The following is a 24,863-nucleotide window of genomic DNA, read 5'->3' on the forward strand; positions in this document are numbered from 1 at the left end:
AAAAGTTTCAGCGGTTTTCAGAGTTTCTTTTACTTTCTTGCTTTCTGTTTAAAAAGTCTGCTTGTGAAAGAGGAAGGCAGATGGGGCAAGAAGTCTAGCTTAAAGATACACTAGTGGAAATGGGTGCTATTCTTGTTGACACCAAACAGGTCTCTCTGAGGTAAGGAGATAAGCAGAGCACTGTAATGCTGCAAAAACTGTTTGGGAATACACAGTCGCCAAGTGAAGTGAAACAGGTTAATTCAGGGAAGCTCATACTGAATTTCAAACGTAGCACTCAAAAAGCACATCCGAAGAACAAAGTCTACATATGTGAAAGAAAAAAAAAAGAACAAGGAGTGTGGGTTTGCAGGCAGGAAATACAAAGCAAATTGATAGCCGTGCCATAAAGGCTGCGGGTATAAAGGACAACCATAGAATAGAAGGGAAGAAAGTACAGAGTTTCACAGACCGTTGTCTTTAAAGGCAAGAATTGCAGAGTGTGAGAAGCAACTGACTTTTGTGTCTTTTAAGGAAGAATTAGATATAGGAAGACAAAACAATAACCCAAGGGAAAGGGGACTAGCCCGGTTGCAGGCATCATTTCACACCAGCAATGCTGTAAGCCCTTCAGCACTCTTCCAGTTACAAACCTGTAAGGGTAGAGTTCAGCTGCAGGCTGCCACATTGCTCTATGGTAAATAACACCAGTAGAAAATACATTTGTGATATGACTGTTCCTCAAAGGCAGTCCCAGAAACTGCTTTGTTAAATGGTCACTCTCCTCTTGTAAATGTTTTGCTTTTATCTGTCCTATTCTTACGAACTTCCAAATGGGACAATAGTCATTTTCTTAATTAAAGGTATCGGGTCTGAACACAATGTTGGTAGGTTATTAAATTTATATCAGACTATTCTTCAAATGCTGTACTTTGCTTCTTGAGGGACCTGCAGCGACGTGGGATACTATGATCTCCTTAATCAGAGACTCTAGGGCATCAGAGTTAAAGCTAAATTAGGATTTATTTGACATTGGGGGGAATATAATTTGTATGTGAACACTATAGGTGATAAGGGGTTTCAGATGATGACTATAGATCTCAGCTGAGCATGGGTACCACAGTTTGACAGCATAAATCATTAGTGAATTACACATTATTCTTCCATTTCTTCGTATTTTCAGCCAGAAGGCTAAGGCAGGGAAAATACTGTGAATGTGACACAATTTTGTGGTCCCACATTTTGTTAAAATCTAGGCTGGGACTGAAGCAGCAATCAATACCTCCTGTTTAAAAAGCATTTCTTTTCAGTAAAGTCTTAGCCACTGAAAGAGCAGTTCCCTGTTCAGATGTCCATCCTGTTTGCCTCTTAACACTTGGATTGTATCACATCATGAGTAGCCGTGTGCTTGCTGAGTGTTCACTGGAGACTATCACAGGAATACAAACCTGTTCCAGTGATTTTAGAGTAAGTGCTCTTCAGGGCAATTTGAACCAATCCCACTATAGCCAGGACAGCTGTTCCGTTATGAAAATCAGCTTAACATATGGTTTGTGGTGATCATATACTTATATAGAGTATGAAATAAAACTAAAGATGCTTGAATTCTATGAAGACAGCAAAATACTATAAACCAGAAATGGAGAGAGAACAGTGATTATATACAATCTGTACTTAGACTAGCAGGAAACATTACCACTAAAAGGAGAAGAACCATGAAAGGGAGGACTTCACTACTAGGACAGCTGTCTCCTTGGCAGCTAATACCAATGGCTACTTGAACAAAATCTGTCTTGGAGCCTCAGGTGATGACATTAATGTTATTTTGCATTTCGCATGCTGTTTCCATTTTGGGAGAGCTTGGTGGGAAAGCTCTGAAAGTTGACTGTGTAGGATTTCTGTTGTGCGCATGTATGAATTTATGAATTACAGAAATCATCAATCCTGGAAGGGATGTGAAGAAATTCTTTTAGCTGTCTCCCTTTGCTGGGGAAGGGTAAGTGGCCTTGGCACTGCTTGTAGCCTTGTTAAAATCGCCAAATATTCCCAAGATCAATGTTTCCACTTATCACTATATAAGGTTTAGTCTCATATCTGGATTATTTATCTCTTGTGGTAAAGAATTTTCTGTTCCAGACCTGGTGCAAAATGAAACCATGGATTGCAGTCCTCTTTAAAAAAATTCTGTGTATGTTTGAAGACACGTGGTGGACATGGGAAACATTTGACCTCTTTTCTCTTTCAGTAGTATTTTCATTGCTGAGAGGTATATTTTCATGTCCTTCTTCCAATGTCTCTGTTCTAAATGGAAGAAACAAAAATCCTTGACAACCATTTCTCATCAGGCTGTTTTCTAAAGGTCTCAAAAATAGTGTTATGTTCTTCTGGGCTTCTCAAATTATTTTTCATTTGTTTTCAGACAGGTTCTGAACAGTGCTGTGCAGAGGCAGGAAAATCACTCTCTTTGCCGCTTACAAAACCTCTGTTTGTACATCCCACAATTGCACTGAAGTTTCTTGCAGTAGCATGTTCTTGAAGTATAATTGGCTTCTAATCTACTATAAACTCCAGGTACTTTTTTTCTGTAATGTACTTCCTTTGTTAGCAGAGGCAGTGGCAGCTAGCTGAGATACTACCTAGAGGTACCAACAAGTGCTCTGTTTACAAACTGCTTCCTAGTCTACACGGCTATATATGCTGGTACAATCTCCAGTCATGATCTTAAAAGGCAAAGCTATAACGAAGCCCTTAGGCTGGGAATGGAGATTCATGACACAGGAAACTCTGAAAGCTGAAAAATAGCTAACAGAGAAATAATTCTGGGGTCAATTTAAAAAATGTAAGGCTCACCAAGTCTCCTAATCATAGTTCTCATAGAAGAAAACAAGTTATATTTAGGACACATGATCAAAAGTGGCAGTGATGATTTTGGAGCTGTTAACATTTCAATCAACTGTAAATTACTTGAGGAATCAAAGTCATCAGTAGTAGGTACTGTCAGTGTTCTTGGCTTGTTACTGCACTATTTTGGGATAGGTGTGGAGAAAAGAGGGTATCACACAGAGTCAGTGCTAATACCCCATCTCTCATATGGAGGTCTCTGTATTTCTCCCTGACGGTCTTGTATGAACCTCAAATTTACTCCAGAAAATTAGAGCTGCAACTCATCAGTTTTACTCTGTTTCCTGCCATCACAAGGAACTGAACAGTCATAACCAAAGGAAGAAAATTCTGAGTTATTTTGAGACAAGAACAAGACTGTGGCTTTTTTAATGAGAAAGGCATCTTCCAGTGAAGGAAACAGACTTCTGTGACAGAGCTGTGGAACTGTTGTTTCTTCTGCAGAGAGTTTCAGGCTGCATTTCTATTTAATTGGCATCAAGCCTGCTTTCAGTTACACTTTCTTCTGAGTTTTAATTTGCACTGAAAACTACACTCCAGTCACTGAACACTGTCTTACTATTACTATTTTCTCACCTACAACTTTTCCTTTTAGAAAGAAACTCTGTCCTCGCCTAAGTTCTTCCTCTTCTGGTCCCTCACCATTTTATTCTGCTTTGCTGCCACCACTGTAACTAAAGAGACAAACTCAGATAACAGCAATCAAACAGTTGGCAGTGAAGGTGAAGACAGTGCAAGTCTAATGGGAAAACTTAGTGGGAACAAACAAAACTAGTCAGTGATATGTAGTCCTTTTTGATATGTTAAATCATAAAATGTCCTTCATCTTACCTCTTCATTGCTCTTAGGCTGAGCAGCATTTCCTAGGTTATCATGAAGTAAGTCTGGGGTACAACTTAGCAAGAAACTTTAATAGGAAACAGCTATTCCAGTTCAAATTGATCTCAGTAAACATACACAGAGAACAACAATATATATCCCAAGGCCTGGGAGTTATTGTTTTCCCAAACCATGGCTCCACAAGAAAACGTATGTTAAACAGAACCTGGCCTTAGCTTGAAATGAAGTCACAGACCTGCTTTCTGCCTCTCTGGGTACCTAAGTAAGTCAAAGGTATGGTTGCTGTCAGATTTGGGGAATGTATTTCTCCTTACATGAAAAGCTTTGAAATCTCTATTCTTGACTTTCTTTCATGCATGTACCCAAGATCTCCTTGGGGAACTTATTCTGTCAGGAACTTGGAGGACAATCATAGAATCATGGAATCAAACGGGTTGGAAAAGACCTTGAGGATCATCTAGTCCAGCCATTCACAGCACTGCCAAAGCCACCCATGGCACTGAGGACCTCGTCTACACAGTGTGCAAAAAATGCTGCTGGCTATCATAGAATCATAGAGCAGTTAGGGTTGGAAAGGACCTTAAGATCATCTAGTTCCAACCCCCCTGCCATAGGGAGGGATGCCTCACACTAGACCATGCCAGCACAGCTAAAAGAAGAGAGGTAGTACCGGAACTGTTCTGCTAGGGAAAAGGCATGATGGAACAGCTATTGCCATGAGGTTGTCATCAAGTTAAGTCTCTCATAATGGATGATTACAGGATGCTACTTGCTTCTCTGTCACTTTTGCTAGAATCCCGTGGTATCTGCAGGGAGGCAGGCAGAAAATCCTCCCCACACAATTTTGAGCATGCTCCCTGAGCCCAACACACAGCACTGGGCTTTGTCCTGAGCAGTTGGAGCTGGAGTATTGCTGTTAGTGAAGGAAGCTGGCTAACACCTTCAGAGGAACTAAAATCAGAAATCCAAGATAGATCATTCCTTCTATTTCTCTTTATTCATGAGAAATATGTGTCTTTACACATATATACGAGTGTGCTAACATGTGCAAATAGAGGGAGGGAAAGGAGAGAGAATGCAATTTATCCCATTTGACGTTTTATTCTATTACCTACAACAGAAGCTGGCAAATGTAATGGTCAATTGCCATAAATAAAGATTAAAAGATTGTTACACAGAAATAGGTGATTTTGTACACAGCTAATTGAAATGAATATACATTTTTCCCAACCATGTGGCAGCAAAATAAGAACACATGTTTAGGAGCCATTTTCGTTTAACATTAGTTTGCTTTTATGCCTGCGCATTTCACGCTCCATTAACTGTCAGTACCTTGTATGGAATTTGTCAGTGTAAAATCTCTTCTTTTTCCCCGTATGCAATGAAAAGCTAATGAAGATGTTTTATAGAAAGAAATCGATGGGTCCGGATGGAATGCACCCACGGGTGCTGAGGGAGCTGGCGGAGGTCATTGCTAGGCCACTTTCCATCATCTTTGGTAAGTCGTGGGAAACGGGCGAGGTGCCTGAGGATTGGCGGATGGCAAAGGTCACACCAATCTATAAGAAGGGCAAGAAGGAGGACCCGGGTAATTATAGACCGGTCAGCCTTACCTCCATCCCTGGAAAGGTGATGGAACAACTTATTCTTGACTCCATCACTAGGCATATCAAGGATGAGGGGGTCATTAAGAACAGCCAACATGGTTTTATGAGGGGGAAGTCATGTATGACCAACCTTATAGCCTTCTATGAGGAAGTGACTAGGTGGAGGGATGATGGTAGAGCGGTAGATGTAGTTTTTCTTGATTTCAGTAAGGCATTTGATACTGTCTCCCACAGCATCCTCATAGATAAGCTAAGGAAGTGTGGGCTTGACGATCAAGTAGTGAGGTGGATCGAGAACTGGTTGAAAGGAAGAAGGCAGAGAGTTGTGGTCAATGGCGCAGAATCTAGCTGGAGGTCTGTGACTAGTGGAGTTCCTCAGGGGTCGGTGCTGGGACCGGTGCTGTTTAATATTTTCATCAATGACCTGGATGAGGGAACTGAGTGCACCCTCAGCAAGTTTGCTGATGACACAAAACTGGGAGGAGTGGCTGACACACCAGAGGACTGTGCTGCCATTCAGCGAGACCTGGACAGGCTGGAGAGTTGGGCGGGGAGAAACTTGATGAAATTTAACAAGGGCAAGTGTAGAGTCTTGCATCTGGGGAAGAACAACCCCATGTACCAGTACAGGTTGGGGGTTGACCTGCTGGAAAGTAGTGAAGGGGAAAGGGACCTGGGGGTCCTGGTGGATAGGAGGATGACCATGAGCCAGCAATGTGCTCTTGTGGCCAAGAAGGCAAATGGCATCTTAGGGTGCATTAGAAAGGGAGTGGTTAGTAGGTCAAGAGAGGTTCTCCTCCCCCTCTACTCAGCCTTGGTGAGGCCGCATCTGGAATATTGTGTCCAGTTCTGGGCCCCTCAATTCAAGAAGGACAGGGAATTGCTTGAAGGAGTCCAGCGCAGAGCCACAAAGATGATTAAGGGAGTGGAACATCTCCCTTATGAGGAGAGGCTGAGGGAGCTGGGTCTCTTTAGCTTGCAAAAGAGGAGACTGAGGGGTGACCTCATCAATGTTTACAAATATGTAAAGGGTAGGTGTCAGGATGATGGAGCTAGGCTTTTTTCAGTGATATCCAGTGATAGGACAAGGGGCAATGGGTGTAAACTGGAGCATAGGAAGTTCCACATTAACATCAGGAAGAACTTCTTTACTGTAAGAGTGACAGAGCACTGGAACAGGTTGCCCAGGGGGGTTGTGGAGTCTCCTACACTGGAGATATTCAAGGCCCGCCTGGACAAGTTCCTGTGTGATGTACTGTAGGTTACCCTGCTCTTGCAGGGGGGTTGGACTAGATGATCTTTTTAGGTCCCTTCCAACCCTTGGGATTCTGTGATTCTGTGATTCTGTGAATAGGTTTTCTTAAAAACATTCTTGACTCTAGAGACAATATTTCTAATGGGGAAACTGGTGTCAGTGAAAAACTTATTGATGATAATAATGAAAAAGAGTAGGATAAACATGTTTATGAATATCTAAAAACCAGAAAGAAGCTAGCTCACTTAACCTGCTCAAAATTGGAAGAGCCTGTCTAGGTACAATTTAAAGTGCGTGTGATCATGAGTGAGTGGTAGGTGGCCACGAGGGGTGAAACTCCTGGTTTCTCAAGAACGGGATCTGTCAGAGCACAGCAAACATAACAGCAGCTGTGCTAGCAATGAGATGCCTTGCTGGACCTCCTGGTGTGGTATGCAGTTAGAGAACACACGTACATACATTTGGGTGTCTAACATGAGCCTGGTCCTAAACTATCCTTGTGTTCTGTCCTTGCAGATGATATGATGTGAGAAACTAGTCATCTCTCCCTAACAGACATATACGTTTGGTCAACTAAAATTCATTGTAGGCTCCATTGACTATGGTGACCAGGGACTTGAAGAAGTAGCCCACACATAGGTCAACTGCCAGTAAGGTCGCCCTAGGATATCTTAGCTTATCTCCAGATGCAGATCTGCTATCATATCTGCCCATCCTATGTGGACACCTTGGAGGTTCTAGATTATTTTAAGTGTCAATAAATGGTTGTGTTAAGTCAATTAAAGTCTTAGTGATAATGACAGCAGTTCTGTGTCATTTACTTCTGCCCACACAAGATTTGCATGTTCTCTTGTTTTTTTAGTGCCCCATAAACTTTAGCATAAACACTTTCAAATCCTTTTGAGGCAGGGAAGATCTTCTGTGCTCTTGAAATGTGAAAACTGCATCTAGAACTGCCCTGTTGGAGTATACTGGCACTGCACGATGACACTCACCTGGCTGAATTGCATCTAGTTCATTTTTCCTGTTTCCTTTGCATTGGGTCAGGAACATTTCAGCTTTGAAAAAGAGAGAGAAAAAAAAAAAAAGAGTAGAACTGTCAGGGATACATAGAAACCTACATGATGAGAGAGTGGGTTGTTCACGAACCTTTAAGGAAAAAAGAAGCAATAGTGTCAAGTTCCATTTGACATTATTATTGCAGAAATGTTATTGGAAGGCTAACCAAATGACCTATAATTTGAGGACCTCAGTAAACAAGTTCAGATATAAACAAACATGAGTAATGGGGTTTGGAGATTAGGGAGTTGTATCAGATGACACAGATGGGCACAGAGCAGAACACTTCTATTTGGTCACCATCTTTGGCCTCATTGCTCATGTAGAAAGCTTCAACTCAGACAGAGTATTCTTGAGTATTATTTACCTAGCCCTGGGGATTTGATGGCAGGTGTGATAGATAAACACCATTTCTTTACTCTCTATCCTTTCAACAACAATTACGCAGGGCACCAGAATATGCCATCTACAATATTTGAGAGAAATAAGGAAAAATGGCATGAAAACAAAAAACGGTAATGTATTATTTAGAGAAACTTTATGAAAATACCATTTTCCTTCAGCAAGTCATGTGCTTTTCACACAAGTGTACATGTCTACTATTTTAAAATATTCAAATTTTTGAAGACTTAATTTACTATTAAAATGGTGCTTATTAATAGGTTTAATATGTTTCAATATCTATTTGCTTTCTGAGACAAGCTTATTAAGGTCTTCAGAAATTAACTTTATATGAAACTCTGAAAAGATTATCAGTATTTAGTAGGATTCTGCAATCTGCTCAGTCTTCTTAATAATGAAAATATTATTTGCAGAGTTGCATGTGAGTTAAAACTGGACTGAGTAAAGTGGTTCTTAATCCATGTGGTCTGACAAACTGAAAAAATGATGATTTTAAGGTAGAGTAGTACCAATTTCCAAATCTAAAACTCCTGAAATATGTATAAATAGGCTATTGAATTGTTCAGTACACAAAAATTTTATACATATATATTTTTTTATGACCTAGCCTTTTGTCAGGTTTCAACCTTTCAGTATTGCTTATGATTTCCTAAAAAAATACCTGTTGCTTTTTTTTTAAAAAAAGGAGCTAGATACAGCTAAGATATTGTTGTTCCCCAATTCAAGCAGAAATTCGTATGAATTTCATGATTCTGAATAATGTGCCACTTCTACTTTTACCTGTTTTGTTATGTCATGCTCTTAAGTAAGAATGGCATTCCTGACCAACAAATCTGTTTCTATTTTATTTTACTTTTCAGGAGGTCATAAACTTCAGCACATATTAAATATTCTAATTTTGAGAGGGTTGTAAAAAGTCTTCAGCTGTTGAGAGAAATAAAAATCACCAAAAGACATACTTTTCATCTTCACAAAATTCATTGTTCTTAAAGAACTTTAAAATTTCAGTGGGCAATTCTCAACCGTTCTCTAGGAACTTCTCGTAACAGAAACATTTTGTGATTCTTTCAATCACAAGACATGGAAAGAGCCACTGAGCAGGCTACCCTACCGCACTGCTTCAGACTGGCAGAGTTTAGGATCTTCAGTAGTTTTGAAACCTTGAATACAGAAAAACTGTCAAAATTATTGCTATGCACTCCCCAAGCTTATCTATTGATTTATCTTTTGAATGCTTTGCTGTATTGTATAGGCAAAGACAATTGGCAAGAAGCAGCTAATCATTATCCTTTTCCATTTTTCTGTGGGCAGAAAGGTGTCATCATTAGTACTACAGTGATATGTTGTCACAAATGATGCATTGCCAAATTCAAGCTGGTTGGCTGCAGTACACACTTTACATCTGGAAGCAGTTCTTACTGTTGAAAGTCTTCAGGTGTCTTGAAAATATTTTCCACCATGCAGCTGCAAACAGTTTATCAAAAATATTTTTGTATCTATCTCCATGGTTTTCATCATCAGTGACTATAGGAAAATGTTTGTCATTTTCTACATTGGCTTTGAAGTCAATCTCAATTGAAAGGCAAGTTAATATTTTGTGAATGATGACTGAAGCTGTTGTCTTAAGATAAAACATTTTAGCTATTGGAAATCTTGGAATGACAGTATTCATTTTGTTGTCAAATTAGAATGATCTGCATTTAAAAATTGTATGCAACTTGTGGCAGAGTGCTGTAGTGGCCATTTTCTTTTCTTAGGAAGCAATGTTTCAAAGATTTTCTTCTGTCTCATATCAGAAATTATTATAATCATTTACATTGCTTACAAGCAATTGAGAAAATGTGTCTCTGTGAAGTACAGTAAGTCTTATGGCAACTATTGTTTTCTCTACTGAACCATGAAAAGTAATTTCTGTACTCATTCCAGGAATACTTATTCTTCTGTTTTGTCTTACAAACTGTCTTGACTTTTTCATAAAATGCTATTATCACAATCTCTACTGTATCATCAACCACATGAAGTATTGTTAACAACTACTTCTAAATCAATAATTCGCAGATTCCCACTTGGGTATAATCAGTCACTCTATCTCACAAAGTTTTGGTCTAATAAACACTTCATGTGATACAGTCAATAGTTAGCTCTGCTTTTGATAAACATTTTAGATAAAGTCCTGTCAGAATTGGAAAAGGCTCCATGCGTAGTATAATTCCAGGGGCACTTCTTTGCTTTTTGCATTGCTACAGCAGCTGGAATGATTTCCGTGAACAAAGTATACAGAAATTTTACATCCTTTGTTTTTAAGAGTGCTCTGTAGATGTAAACTGATGCCTGAGATTCTGTTAACAGCTCCCCTGCCCCTCAGACACCAGTGTGGCTTGGGGGAATGAGACCCATCTTAGGGAAAAGATAGTTTCACCCCAACTGTAGAAAGTCCCCATGGTGTAATACTTCTCTCCACTCTTCCCAGCTCCTTGATGGGTTTCTTGATTTGCCAGCAAGATTCTAAGGCAGTTTCTAACTTTTTTCTTCTTCATGGCATCTTCTGCCCTAGTTCTCTCTGAAATGCTTTGCCTTGAGGTTGAGTGTGAAATGAGCCTATCTCTTTCCCTATCTCCAGGCTTCTCGTCAGCCAAGTGTACAGAGCCCAGTGGGGTTGGAGTCCTTCTCTTCTCATAGCTGAAGAAACTGGATGAAAATATCAGGAAATTTGTGGTAAATCATCTGCTTCCAGCTTCTGCAAATAGGAGGGCTTATTCCCAGGTTCAAAGTTCTGCCTTGCACACACTACGTACTAAATCTTTGCAATAAAATACGCCAGAATCTACATCTAAGGCAACTGTTGCTTTTTATATAAGCAACAATGACCTTTCTAGAACTTTCTCACTGCATGAAATCTACCTGAGCTGTAAGCGAAGGGGCGTTATGTACATAAATACCATAAAATGTTTTAAAGGTTCTCAAACACAAATTCGCATCTATGATTTTTTTTAATTCTAAGTGTGCATTTCAGAGCAGTATTAAATAACACAGATTTCCATTTTGGGGTCTCTGTGGTTATTTTCATTGAAAAGCTATGTTTTATGATGCTGAATTCAGTTGCCTGTAAAAATCTTCGATCTGCTGGAGCAGGTTGCAGTGGTACTCAGCTGTAGATGAAATCAGATTTTTGTATGCTCTGAAGCTAAATCACACAGCTCAGATCAATTGTTCATTAGAACTCAGCAGTGTCTGAGAGCCTGCAACAGAATGCCCGATACCTAGGAGAAAATATAAGGGGAGATAAATGTTTTTAAGTTGTGTATGTGCCAACGAACTGAAAACTTTACTGCCTTCGAATATTTGAGCAACGGAGCTGGTGAAGGTGTTTAAAAAAGACATACTTAGTAACAAAGGCACGGAATTATCAGCCATAAATGTAATAGGTGAATGGTTTTTTTTAATGAAACTATCCTTGTCAAGCAAAAATTTCCATCAGTAGAATCTGAGAGGGGAATAATCTCACTGTATAAATTCTGTTAGCCCATCACGTAAGATAGCTGCAACAATCCTACACCTGCTAGCAGAGGGAAAAATGCAATAACAGAAACATTTTTATGGTAATGGGGCATTGATTAAATGACACAATAGGTTTTCTGACTGTAATGAAATTTGCTGACAAAATTAAAGGAAACAAAATAACTCCTTGGCACCATCACAAACAGGAAGGTAGAAAAAAATGGTCAGAAAGTAAAAAAGAATGTTTTTAAAATCCACATCAGTTTAACAATATTTCATCTGTGTTGTAAGTGGGAAAAAAACTTATCGGCATTACAAGACCACAAAAATGAAGGAAAAATCATACCATGGTTGCATGTGCAATCACTATTCTTTCCCCTCTGCAAGGAATATCATTACACTGTGTGGGATGAATTGGATCACAACAGGGGAAAAAATAGCACAGAGGAATATAAGTAGTCTGTATCAGGTTGGATATGGAGAATTAATCAGAGAAGCAAGATTGTTCAGGCACTTACAAATTTAACTTTTCTCTTTTAAAGGAAAAGCTTGTAGGAAATCTTTGTCTCCATCACCATAATAATCTCCTCCTCAAGAGCAGGTTTTCCAGACATGCCAGCAGAAAGGTCCAGCACATCAGCCGCTGTATTAGCTGTTGGCCACGTGTATTGGGTGTGCATGGCAAGATTTTGTTGTGGAGGGCTACAGGGGTAGCTTCTGTGAGGAGCTGCCAGAAGCTTTCCCGATGTCTGATACAATCAGTGGCAGCTGGCTCCAAGACAGACCCACCGCTGGTCAAGGCCGAGCCCATCAGTGATGGTGGTAGCACCTCTGGGATAACACATTGAAGAAGGGGGAAAAGTTATTGTGCAACTGTAGCTGAAGAAAGGAGTGAGAATATGCGAGAGCAACAGCTCTGCAGACAGCAAGGAGAGTGCAGGAGGAGAGGAGGAGGTGATCCAGGTGCTGCCAGTGGAGCAGATATCTGGAGGACCACGCACCAGAGCAGGGGAATGCCCAAAGGAGGATGTGACCCTGTGGGAAGCCCATGCTGGAGCAGGCTCCTGGCAGGACTTGTGGCCCTGAGGAGAGAGGAGCCCACACTGGAGTAGGTTTGCTGCAGGACTTGTGACACTGTGGGGCACCCACACTGGAGCAGTCTGTTCCTGAAGGGCTGCACCCTGTGAAAGGACCCACACTGGAGAAGTCTGTTCCTGAAGGACTGCACCCGTGGAAGGGACCCACACTGGAGCAGTTCATGAAGAACTGCATCCTGTGGGAGGACTCCTGTTGGAGAAGTTAATAGAGGACTGTCTTCATGGGAGGGTCCCCATGCTGGAGCAGGGGAAAAGTGTGAGGAATCCTTCCCTGAGGAGGATGGGGCAGCAGAAATAACATTTGATTATACTTTGAACAATCTGGGCTAGTGGAAGCTGTCCCTGCCCAGAGCAGGGGGGTTGGAACTAAATGGTCTTCAAAGTCTCTTCCAATCCAAACCTTTCTATGATTCTCTGATGAACTGATCACAACCCTCCATTCCCTGTCCCCATGCACTGCTAGGGGAAAAGAAGCAAAGAATTCAGGAATGAAGTTGAGATGGGAAGAAGGGAGTGGTGGAGGAAAAGTGTTTTAAAGATTTGGTTTTATTTCTCATTATCCTACTCTGATTTATCTGGTAATAAATTAATTTCCCCAAGTTGAGTCTGTTGCCCATGACGGTAATTACTGAGTGATCTCCCCTTGTCCTTATCTTGATCCACAAGCCTTTGGTTGTATTTTCTTTCCCCTGGTCATCTGAGCAGGGCAGTGATAGAGCAGCTTTGGTGGAAACCTGGCATCCACAAGGGTCAACCCCCCAAACCAGAGATGACTGCCATCCAGAATGGAGATGGATGGCTGATGTCCAATGCCATATTTTTAGAATCTTGTTAAAGATGTCTGACCCTGATGAATTGGACAGATTTTTCTTTATGTGCCAGGATTTGCTGGGGCTATGCATAGGTGTAAGGAGAAGTATGGCCAGATCAACCTGGCTGGGTCCCTCATTTCGTAGGATCTTCAAGAACTTCCTGGTGCTGCTTGGTAGTGCTATAAACCAAAGTGTAAATCCTCTTCCCTCTTTTTTTACTTGTTTTGGATCTTTGACAGCAGTACTTTTTCTTGAGGATTTCAAGTGGGAAAGTTTGTGGGTTTTAAAGGTTTGTAACTCAGCCATAGTTAAATGCAATTCATTGGACAAAATATTTCTTTAGCCTGAGGGCTTTCTCCTTGCTACATTTTCAGGCTGTTTCTGCAAACGGCTGGGATGAATTAGAGCAGCTTTAAAAAGCAAGAAGGGTCTAGGTAGAATGGGATGTGTTATCATCTCTTATAGAGGTCACTACCAGCTTCCTCGCAAAGGGACCTGTGGCCGTTTTAATCACCTCCTGTGGTCTACCAGCATTGATATACAACCTCATGTATGGAATACCAAAGTAAAAATTCAATTACCAGTGACAATAAAACCTGCATTCCCAGCCTCTGTATTCCCAGAAGTTGTGTTACGCACCAGGAATGAATATCAGCTGTATGGGCCACAAAGAAAGAAAAGAGGTGTCATCCTGGCGCCTGGTGGTCGGTGAGGGAAGTGAGGTGGGCTTTTTGCCTCATTCTAGGAAAAAAAAATCATCTTGTCTTCAAGTGTTAATACCACAATAGATTTGTCCCATCTGCATTTTAGCTTCTGCTACATATGTAGGGTGAGTCATCACACATGATGATTATGTCTGAACACCGTAGGTTCTCCTTCCAGTCAGTTGAGAGAAATAGACACTTTTAGGGCAGAGTACATCTTAAAATGTGCCTGCATACACTACAATGAAGTCTACTTCAGACTCTACTGAAGTCTGAAGTACCTTCCTTATCTGCTTCTCACCTCTTCCCTGTCCTGCTGCTACCTTGGCAGTGGTATGTGGCAGAATTCCTGGTATGGGCATGCAAAAAGAGTCTGATGTGCAAATAAAATTATAAACTTTTGTTGAATCTGGTGGAATGAGCTGGGAGCGGCTCTGATGGCAGATGTGAGGCAGCAGGAGGAGGGTTGTGAACAGCTGGGGGAGAGATCCTGAGCAGTCTTACGTGCCACTGACACAGCTGTTTGTTGAATGCACATTTGTCTATGTCTCACTGAAAAAGAAATTTTGGCAAAATCATATCACTATCACTCCAAGTCAGAGCAGTTTTAGTTCAGAGTATACAGTTGGGGATTTATATTAGCGTCTCACTTGTATAGAACTTCTAAAATTCTCATGCAATGAATTAGATATGCCACACATAGACAGGTGTTGAAAATAATAATTCAAAACATATGTAGATATTTGTGCCCTATGCCCAAAGTCTTTCCTTTACTGGGGAGGACAAAAGCAGCTTACCCTTTTAAGAAGCATCTGACCATCTCTGCTTTCTCATACATTTTTTTTATTATTGACTGACCATCTGTAATTTCATAATACTCTCTATTAAATAATTTTTCTTTATCCACTCTTTCTATTAGCAGTTTAACAGTTCATCTTGCATGGTATTTCTTCCACATAATTGTAATACATCTGACAGTGCTTAATTGAAAAGTTTAATAATTTCTCATTTTGTTTACTTAGAAGACCTTAATGACACAAGCTCTCCAAAAATGAATAGGCTTGATGACCTTCATTTACCTTTGAGTGCCCTTTCCTGAACAAGTGTGTATAAGAGGATTCTCAGTGTTAAAAGTGTGCTATAATGCCTCATATCTCATAGTATTTCAAAGACATGGTTAGTAGCTTCTTTTTGGAATATTGCAGTTACTTAAATAATCATCATTATGCCCATTCTACATGGTTATTTTATCTGATTGCTCTTTTTTCTTAGGATAAAAATGAGCCACAGAATTTTATATTTGTAAGCCAGGGCTCCCTCCTAGAAAAATTCCAGTCACTGCTCAGGAATATCTGAATTAGGTTATCAGTCCCTACCTACCTACCTTCCCTTTTAAGGTCCACAGTGACATATAATGTTGGAGGGATCTCTTTAACCTCTCATTAGAAGGAAGATAATTAGGACCATATCTGAGTCTTCCTCAGCTACCTCAGTAGACTATATTGCTTGAAGATGTGAGCTTCCTGCTATAGGAAAAGTGTGTTACATGCTATTGTGGAGATTAATATCTATCTTCCTGTGGTTTACAGTGCTACAAGTGTACCAATCTGGCCAACAGTCTGAACCTTCTACTTTACTGACTTGGTGAAAATCAGTGAAATCTGATGTCTTTTCATGTTTCTGATTAAGATTAAAGTGTTAGGTACATTGATCTACTCCTGGCTAACATGAAAACCTCTTGACACCAGTTTCCCAGCTTTTTGTTATTTATGGTGTTGCCTTAAGTGCATCACGATTCTTTATTGTAGACAAACACTCATTTGAATTAGTTTATTCCATAGTACAGAAAGATCATGAACTTTCATCATAAATTCTTGCCCTGTGATCTCAAAAATGTTATACATGCCTAAAAAGAGACGATACCTAAGGATTTGGGAGCAACTGTCTCTGTGTGCTAGATTTTGTAGAATACAGAAGATTGAATGTTTTAGGAGACAATGTTGATAACATCATGTAAATTGTCAGGGACCATCTGCTGTGAAATTGATTGACCATGATTCAGACAAATATTCAGAGATTTAGCAACGTTTAGGAAATCGTGTAAAAGTTTTATTTTCTTCTTCTCTGCTTTCCTTTCCCAGAGGTCATCTTTTCTACTAGATTTTAAGTGGATTTAATTTAAATTACTGTTTATGCAAAAAGGAAGTCAATGCAATATTGACCTTTCAGTTTCATGGTAATAATATCATGGTATTCAGGATAAGATATTCTTTGGACATAAATAAATAGAAAACATTTATTCCAAACATATAGAATTGAAAAAACAAATTGAATCACATATAATTATAAATATGGGGTTTAGATGTTTATTAAAATGTCTCCTATTTTTGTGAATGGCAAAAAAGTTTTGATGAAACCTTTTTTTTAAGATGCTTTTCCTACTTACTGCATATGTGATCCCCTCTATTCAGCACTGATGAGACACATCTGGAGTGCTGGGTCTGGTCCTGAGCTCCCCAGTGCGTAACATAACTGAGTGAGTCCAGTGCAGGGCCACAGATTTGATTAAAGGAATCTTATTCATGTGGAAAAATACCTGATGAAAGGGAATGAAGAGACAGAGCCAGGCTTTTCTCAGTGGTAATCATTGAACACAAGGTAATGGGCACAAACTGAAATATGGAAAATTCAATTTAAACATAGGAAAAAAACTTTTCACTCATGAGTTGTTGAATGCTGGCACAGGCTGACCACAGAGGCTGTGAAGTCTCCATCCTTGGAGATACTCAAAGCACAATCGGACAAAGTCGTGAACAAACTGCTCTAGCTCACCCTGCTTTGACCAAACAACCTCCAGAGATGCCTTCCAATCTCAGCTGCCCTTTAAAAACCAATAATTTCCTTTTTTTTCCTATTTCTTAGGTTTTATTCAACCACACTGATATTGTTTACCACCCTTGGAAAGATATTAACATAATAAGCTCACTGAAAACTGTCAATTCTTTTGTCTAATTGAAGAGAATCTGGGAGAGAATTTTCCCAGTAATCTCCATTTTGAAGCTGTGATAGTCTTCAGTAAACTCAGCCACTACTTAGTAGTCTGTGGGCTTCTGTTGAGACTTCTGCTTGTAAGCCTGAAACCCGTGGACTTGGGTTTAACAGAGAGATTAAGGTTTCACTACTGAACAGTAGTGCTGCAAATCATCCTTAGAAAAGTCATTACAGTGTAAACAGTAGTGCAGTACATGCACTAATGTCTCAGTTGTGGGAGCTGCCTCAGCCATCCAGGGAAGGAAAAACAAGAGTCACACTTAGGATTGGATTTTCCCTGTACTCTCCTCATATAATTTATTTTCCCATATTATTGGGCATTCACGATTCACAAGGGCTGAAAGGGGAACTTGGAACTTGGTCAGAAGCTACTGTCTCTTGCATGTGCACAAAGTCAGTTTCGATGTCCTCTCCTGACCAGCAATTTTATTCTGACTAGGGGAAGAGAGCCGCTCAGAGAATTTTAAGTGTGTTCATGGTGAACACCAGCCGTCCAGACTTGTCTCAGATAGTTCATGTACTGAGGGCCAGACTGTAGGCCACCCTTGACTCCCATACCATCCTCTTGCAGGTGTGTTGAAGTGCAGAATTTAGCACAAGGAGAATGCCACCATTACCTTTTCAATACCCTTTTGGTTCCTCATGTATGCAGAAAGAGAGAAAGAGCATCTGCCATAAAGCTGTATTACAGCACCACTTTGGTAAGAAGTACTGTGTAGACAGAGGTAATGTGGGTAAAAGGTTTGATACATACCTGGGAGTCCTTGAAGATACCTTTAAAGCTGACCCTAATAACCAGCATAGTTACATGTCTAAAGATGGGTCTTTTTAAATCAAGGAGTAAAAAGAAGCAGTAGCCAAACTCAGATCACACAGTTTTAAGCTGCGTGTATTCCTGCTGGCAAAATTTTTATCTGTGTATAAGAGATGTAAGCAGGCAGATAAATCTAATTTCAATGAAACTGGAAGCTATAAGAATTGAAAATATCATTTATATTCCCTACCATAGTGGTATGGCTACCTCTAAATACAAATACGTGTGCAGATACTTAAAGGACGGCTTAGATACATGATTGAAATCCCTGTTTGAGTAAAAATGCAAAAAGTTACATAATTTTTCCACAAAATCAAGTTATGCACCTAAGATTTTTAGAAATATATGTGCTGCTAACATTTCAGTACGAGCACTTTAAAATTATTTTCTGCTAGTCTCCCCTATCATGTTCCCTTGTGCATAGAGAAAAACTTGACCAATTTCATATTAAAAGGTTTACCTGAAAACATTTGTGCTTGCTTTTATGAAACAATCATTTTGTGACTGCATTGAGAGGCATGGCTGTAAGTGACAATACCAGACATAGCTTCCTACTCCCAGATCTAAGCCCAAGAGACCTATTAAGCTGGTTTTCTTCCCAGGCTGCAGAAATGTGGCCTTCGAGAGCACAGGACTGGAGAGAAGTCAAATCTTTTGTTTTGTACACCTCCCTTTGGTGCCCCAACAACCATCTCTCACTGACTGTGTAGGCAGACCAGGTACCAGAGAGAAAGAGCTCTGTAGCTTTTTTCCTGGATTAACATGCCAGACTATGTGGTGTCTATAAAGTCCTGCACCACGTGAGAGAGGATAAGCGGACAGGACCTTGTACACCTACAGAAGGAGCCATGAGTGTTATATGAGTCCTGTGACAGATATACACATCCTTCCTCTCACCTGCAAATACTGTGTGACAACACAGCAAAAGTTTTTCCTTCCAGAGATACTAATACTTAAACCAATTTCTGCTGATGACTTAGCACAATTTAGGGATAAAGTGACATAAGGTGAAGCTAGGAGAAACCAGATCAACTTTACATTCATTTTGGTGACATAATTTGAAGAAAGAGCAGCTGAAGGCTCTCAGCGAATGCAACTCAGCGTATTCTTCCTTATTATGAGTCTTAGCAGGTGAACTCATTTAAGTATGGGGAAATACATTCTGTCTGGGTTAGCCTGGACTGTAGAAAGTGCTTAGGTTATACATGAGACCAGTGGCAAGCAAGATGAGCATTTACCAGTGAAAAGAGATCTCTGGCTGAAAAGTGTATTACTATCTGTCTGATGGCAAGGAGAGTGGGTTTCTGCATGCTAAAATGATATATCTTATTCACCTTGGTGGCACACCAGGACCAGCCACATTGCACTGAAAGATAGCAAAGCTCAGGGTATGCCCTGACAGACAGGGTTATAGTGCTGTTGGGACCAGAATGCATGAACGAGTAAATGAAAAGCTGTGCCCATACTAAAGAGTCATGTATACCTAGGTTCTTCTCATCCAGACAGAAGAACTTGTGATTCAAAGTCTGTTTTAACAATTTCCTCTGTTTAACTCATTTTGCATTGTCAGTGAGACAGCTATACTGAACAAACAGGCACAAATAATCATAATAGTCTCTTTGCACAGCTACATCAAACCCCTCATGCAGTATAATGAACTGTAGCATGTGCAGATACACCACTACAGCCAGGGAAAGAAGCCAAAGTGGACAGAAAGAAAAGATTCTCTCTACTGGTGGAACAGCTAGTTTCAATACATACTTAACAGTAATAAGATCAGCTATTTGACAGAGAAATGAGGTTTAAAGTTAAGCCAATGAAGAAAGGAGGAAGGTATATTATGAATTGTATTTATTTTTCATTATCCTGCTATGATTTGTTTAGTAATAAATTAAACTTTTCCCCAAGTCAAGTCTGTTTTGCCCATGACAGTAATTTCTGAGTGATCTCTCCTTGTCCTTAACTTGACCCACAAGCCTCTCATTATCTTTTATATTCCCTGTCCAGCTGAGGAGGGAAATGATAGAGCAACACTAGTGGGCACCTGGTGTCTAACTAAGGACAGCCCACCACCCCAGAGAAGACTGTCATCCCAGATATGACATGAAAGGCTGGTGTCCAATGCCACATATTTAGAGTCTAGTTAAAGGTGCCTGACCATGATGGATTGAGCAAATTTTGCTTTATATGCCAGGATCTGATGGAACTATGTATAGGTGTAAGGAGAAGTATGGCCAGACCAACTCAGACCTGTCTGGGTCTCCCATTTTCTAGGATCTTCCAGAACACCCTGGTGCTGCTTGGCATTGCTATAAATCAATGTGCAAATCCTCTTCCCTCTTTTTTAACTTGTTTTGGCACTTTGTCAAGAATACCTTTCCTTGAAGGTTTCAAGCTTTAGCAGGGTGTTTGTGTTCTCAACACTTCCAGGATCAACTCACCATAGCTGGACAGGATCAGTCATTACCACAAGCAAAAGTAGGTGCTGAGGACCCAAGTCACTGGTGCTTTTGGAATAACTGTGAACTAATGGAAAATCTTGAGAAGGGGCCAAAATAAACAGCACTAGTCACCAGGGTGCAAACCTGCCAGGGAATTGTTAAGATGTGATCCCTAAAACTCACCTGAAGAAAGAGGAAATGCATTTGAGTTTGTCTTTTTCAGCTGAGACTGTCGCTGGGAATCTTCAGCTTGCATTGAGGAATACTGTCTTCACAGTGAGAAAGTGAACATATAAACATGAACAGAAGGGTTCTGGAATTGGACTGGTGCCTCTTGGTACTTAAAATGTAGTCATAGCAATCAAAAAAAATTAAAAAGGTTGAGAACATTTTTTACTTCATTATCTGGTGCATAACAACATCATTCAGATACCATGCGCAGCCATCAACACCCCCAGAGAATGCCCCATGTAAGTACAGAATAGTCAAGAAAGATATTTTATATGGGATCAGAATTACACAATGCAATGAGAGGAATATTCATCACCAGTAGGCACTGGTGGGGTAGTGCCTACTAGCAGAGTGTTGCAGCTGGAGAGACTCGCATTTTCTCAGTAATGTACATTGCTCAGTTTTCTAACCAGAATTCCAACCTGCAAAAAGATGTAATGCTTTTTCCCCTCATGGGAAGGGGCAATTTAAAGGCAGGTGCTGAAAGTATAAAATATAATAAAAGCTCTGAGTTGCTGAAATATCACACAATGAAGTATGTGCAAGTATTTAAATGATATCTTTACTGTAAAGAGCTTTTTTTCCCAGCGGCTTCTCACTCTCCATGCTGCCTCCAAAATCATAACTTCAATGCTGATGAATTAGAGGAATGAGATGCACATTCATACAGTCTCAGATTTGGTGGAAGCTGCATTCCCAAGTCTACCCAGCAATAAATTCTTATTCAACAGAATGGAATCTTTTTGACAAGAGCATGCCCTATGATTTGTAGAAGAATTCTGAAGACAGGATATCAGAGAGCACATGGCAAGTACATGTTACTTTTGTGAGGGGAAGGGAGTTAGTCCGAATTAAGCAGTTCCCAGAAATACATAATGTGCCCTGGGGCTGATGCAGGATGTTGGTGTGAGGTGTCAGATAAAGAAGGATTTAAATAGAGCCAGTAGAATCGATCTGAGCAAGGCTTTCTGACAATATTTCTTTGCCCTCTGGCCTTGAGTTTTAATTGCTTCATTCACACTGCTCTCACACAATTATCCACAAAACTGGTTAAGAGATTTCAGAGAGGATTAGCAAGATAACCCTTAGAACATACTATGGGTTTGTCCAACTTATTGTACTCTGAAGGGGTTGAGGAGGGATCTCTAAAGATATCATGCAGTCCATCAATCTGTGTTGGGGAAGAATCAGGTCTTAAATTTTCTTCAGTAGCTGTTTGGTGGAGACATAGCAAACCGTACTGTGAATCATCACCACCCCTACAGTAATCTTTTGCATAATCAAAGATTCTTAAAACAAACCCAGTTCTTTCCTCCTAAATCATGTTTTCTAAGTCTCTTATCCTTCTTGTAAGCTCCAATAGTTTTACGTTTCTTCAGGGTATACGGCTCACAACTGGACCAATTATTCCAGTTGTGACTTCCTCCATATGAAACAGAGCAGAATAATTACTTCCTGTGATTATTCTTCCTGAGTCTTATGTGTAACCCCTCTGTTACTAAGGATCTAGAGTCCTCTTTTTCACCTTGCAGATTCACATAGTTGACTCCTACTGACCCATTGTACCCTGTAGTACTGCTACCTGCAACACCATTTCCCGTTTTGGACTCATTCATACGATGTCTCCTTTAATTGAGCACTTTGCTCTCCTCCTCTCAGAATTCTACCTTTCGGATTTCACACTATTTTTTTTCATAATTAATTAATTTTAATTTTGAACCTGTCCTCCAGAGTGCCTGCACACTTTTCTGCTTCATGTCATCTGCAAATTTATATGTACTCTAAGTTCATTAACAGTTCATAAAAAAAACATAATCAGTGGAATCAGGGTGGGTTTCTAGAGGACTCCATGTGACAAAAAGACAATGATAACTACTCTTTCAAGTCAGTTTAAATTGAGTTCTTCCAGCCTCCTCTTGCAGCTCCCTTCTTTTTACAACCCTCAGACATTTTTATTCCACTCTCTTTACAGATTGCTCTGTCTCACATGCAGGTCAAAAGGACGGTGAGAAGGAGACTGAATTGATAGTGAAGTTCAACAGATGTTTTCGCTAAACAGTCAGAACTTCAACAAGAAGAAAGCAGTTTTACGTCCTCACTGAAGTAAAGTCACCACAGAACTGGGCAAAGAAAAGATCATCTCTGAAATCCAAAAGGACACAATAGTCAGATGAGATCACTGTTCTTTGCTTGAAAGCATTAGTCCAGTGTTGTGATGTTTGGTTGGGCAATATGTGATCAGTACTTGAGTAGCTGCAATTCCATTACAAATAAGAGGGTGAAAAAAAAGGAGGTGTTGGCTATTTATAGAACATTTAAGGTGCATTTCACATAATCATGGAAATACTGGAAGGGACCTCAGGAGGTCATATAGCCTTGTCTCCCACTCAAGATAGGACCTAAACCAGCGCAGAATTAGTACTTCTTGCTTCATCCAGCTAAATTCTGAAAATCTCCAAGGTTAGAGATTGCACATTTCAGACATCTGTTTCAGCATTGTGACATATTCCTACTAACAGAGTATTTCCTAATGTCCTGTCCCATTTGCTTGGTCCCATGATGTTGATATCTCCACTTCAGGTAGATAGACTGCACAAGGAAACCATGATGGAGGTTGGTATTGATCTCTGAACAAAACCAACATATTCACAGATGGTAAAAGCTTGTAGGGTTAAAGTTGTAACAACAGCTGTTAAAGTAAAGGCAAGTTGCTTCATAGGGCTCTGTCATGAAACATGGTGACTGAGCCCTGCTCCATCCTATCTATCATCTCTATAGCCCCTAAGCCCACTCATCTAGACCTGCTATCACACTGCTGTCTTTAACTGCAGGAAGCTCATGACACCACAAAGTTGTGGTAGTTGACTGATAGGTTGGAACACTAGGCAACATCTTATAAGTGGTAACTACAGTGAAGGTGGCTGTAATGTTGTACTCAGGACAGTGACAGCCCCATTGCCCTGGTGATTTGAGCATATCTGTTTTCCAGAAGCAAAATTCTTCTTAAAGACAGAGGGGCTAAAACCACAAGGTATATTTGTATGTGTGACCTACAGCAGTATCTGACATTTCCCTATCATATCATAGTGGCATCATTGATCTTTATGGTATTGACAGTACTGTCAAGGTCTTTCTTTACTCTAGGTTCTCATAATCTTTTACTGCAATTTTGTCTGAGATTAAATGGTTAGCAGCTGATTAGCCTCTTTTATCTCACCCCTCCACCCCCCAAAAAAATCCCAAACCCAGCCTCTTTCATTTAATGTTGTTCTTTTTTCCTTCCACAGTGCTGAGAAAAACAACAATTACACTGTAAATAATATGAATAATTCATTCCAAATGTACAATAATAATTTTAAAATATAAATATTTCATTTTTAAAGTTTCATAAAACTACCAAGCAATTCCAGTGGCTATAGGTTTTAAGTATATCATATATAGCAGAAGACAAAGTATAACTTGATAATACAGAATAAAAAAAAATCTATTTTGAAGCATCCAATATAGATAGGTATGCGATATAGGTACCTCCTTTTTTCATTTTCTCCAAGAAAAGGAATAAAGTTATAAATAAAATAATCACAGATATTCAAAGGTGCTGGCTTCTTCTTACGAGGTGTATAATGCCCTCAGATATGACTTTTGGCAGTAGGTACTCATGGGAGCTTTGTGCCTTGTATGAAATTTGCTGTTCACTTCTCAGGATTTTCTTAATATTTCCCAGATTCAAAATGACATTTTTCTGATGAAGTCTGTAGAGCCTGTTTGAGGCTTACTTAGAAGAGGTAGGAAACAGTCATTCCTCAGCCTCACGAAGAAGGTGGGGCGGGGGGGGTGGGGGTGTGGGGGAAACTCCAGATTGACCAGAATGAAAGTTTTATATTTTCCAACATAAAGTAATTTCCTATTAAAATTGGTAACATGTCAAAACTGTGAATTTGATTCCCTCATATTTTGGGAGGCAGATGGAATTATAACGTGCTCAGGTTAAAGTAGCAAAAATTGTGTTTTTTCTGGCAAATAGGCTAACACTAGCCCCAAGTTTGCTTTTCCTCTTCTACTTGCACTGACAAGACTGGGGGTATCTCTGCCAAAACCCAGAAAATTACAGTCATACCATAGCGCATAAGGACAAGGAGACAAAGGGTCTATTCCTTGATTTCAATTTTAAA

General features: G+C 40.0%; 1 long non-coding RNA gene across 1 annotated transcript in view; it reads left to right on the forward strand.

The window, feature by feature from the left end:
* Positions 1–22,684, forward strand: part of LOC136013816 (uncharacterized) — a 48,276-nt gene extending 25,592 nt beyond the window's left edge. The window contains exons 2-3 of the long non-coding RNA XR_010612400.1: positions 10,664–10,758; positions 22,664–22,684. This is a non-coding gene — a long non-coding RNA (uncharacterized LOC136013816). The remainder of the gene's footprint in view (positions 1–10,663; positions 10,759–22,663) is intronic.
* The last annotated feature ends 2,179 nt before the right edge of the window (positions 22,685–24,863 follow it).

The sequence above is a fragment of the Lathamus discolor genome, chromosome 4 (genome assembly GCF_037157495.1).
Source record: "Lathamus discolor isolate bLatDis1 chromosome 4, bLatDis1.hap1, whole genome shotgun sequence".
NCBI lineage: Eukaryota > Metazoa > Chordata > Aves > Psittaciformes > Psittacidae > Lathamus > Lathamus discolor.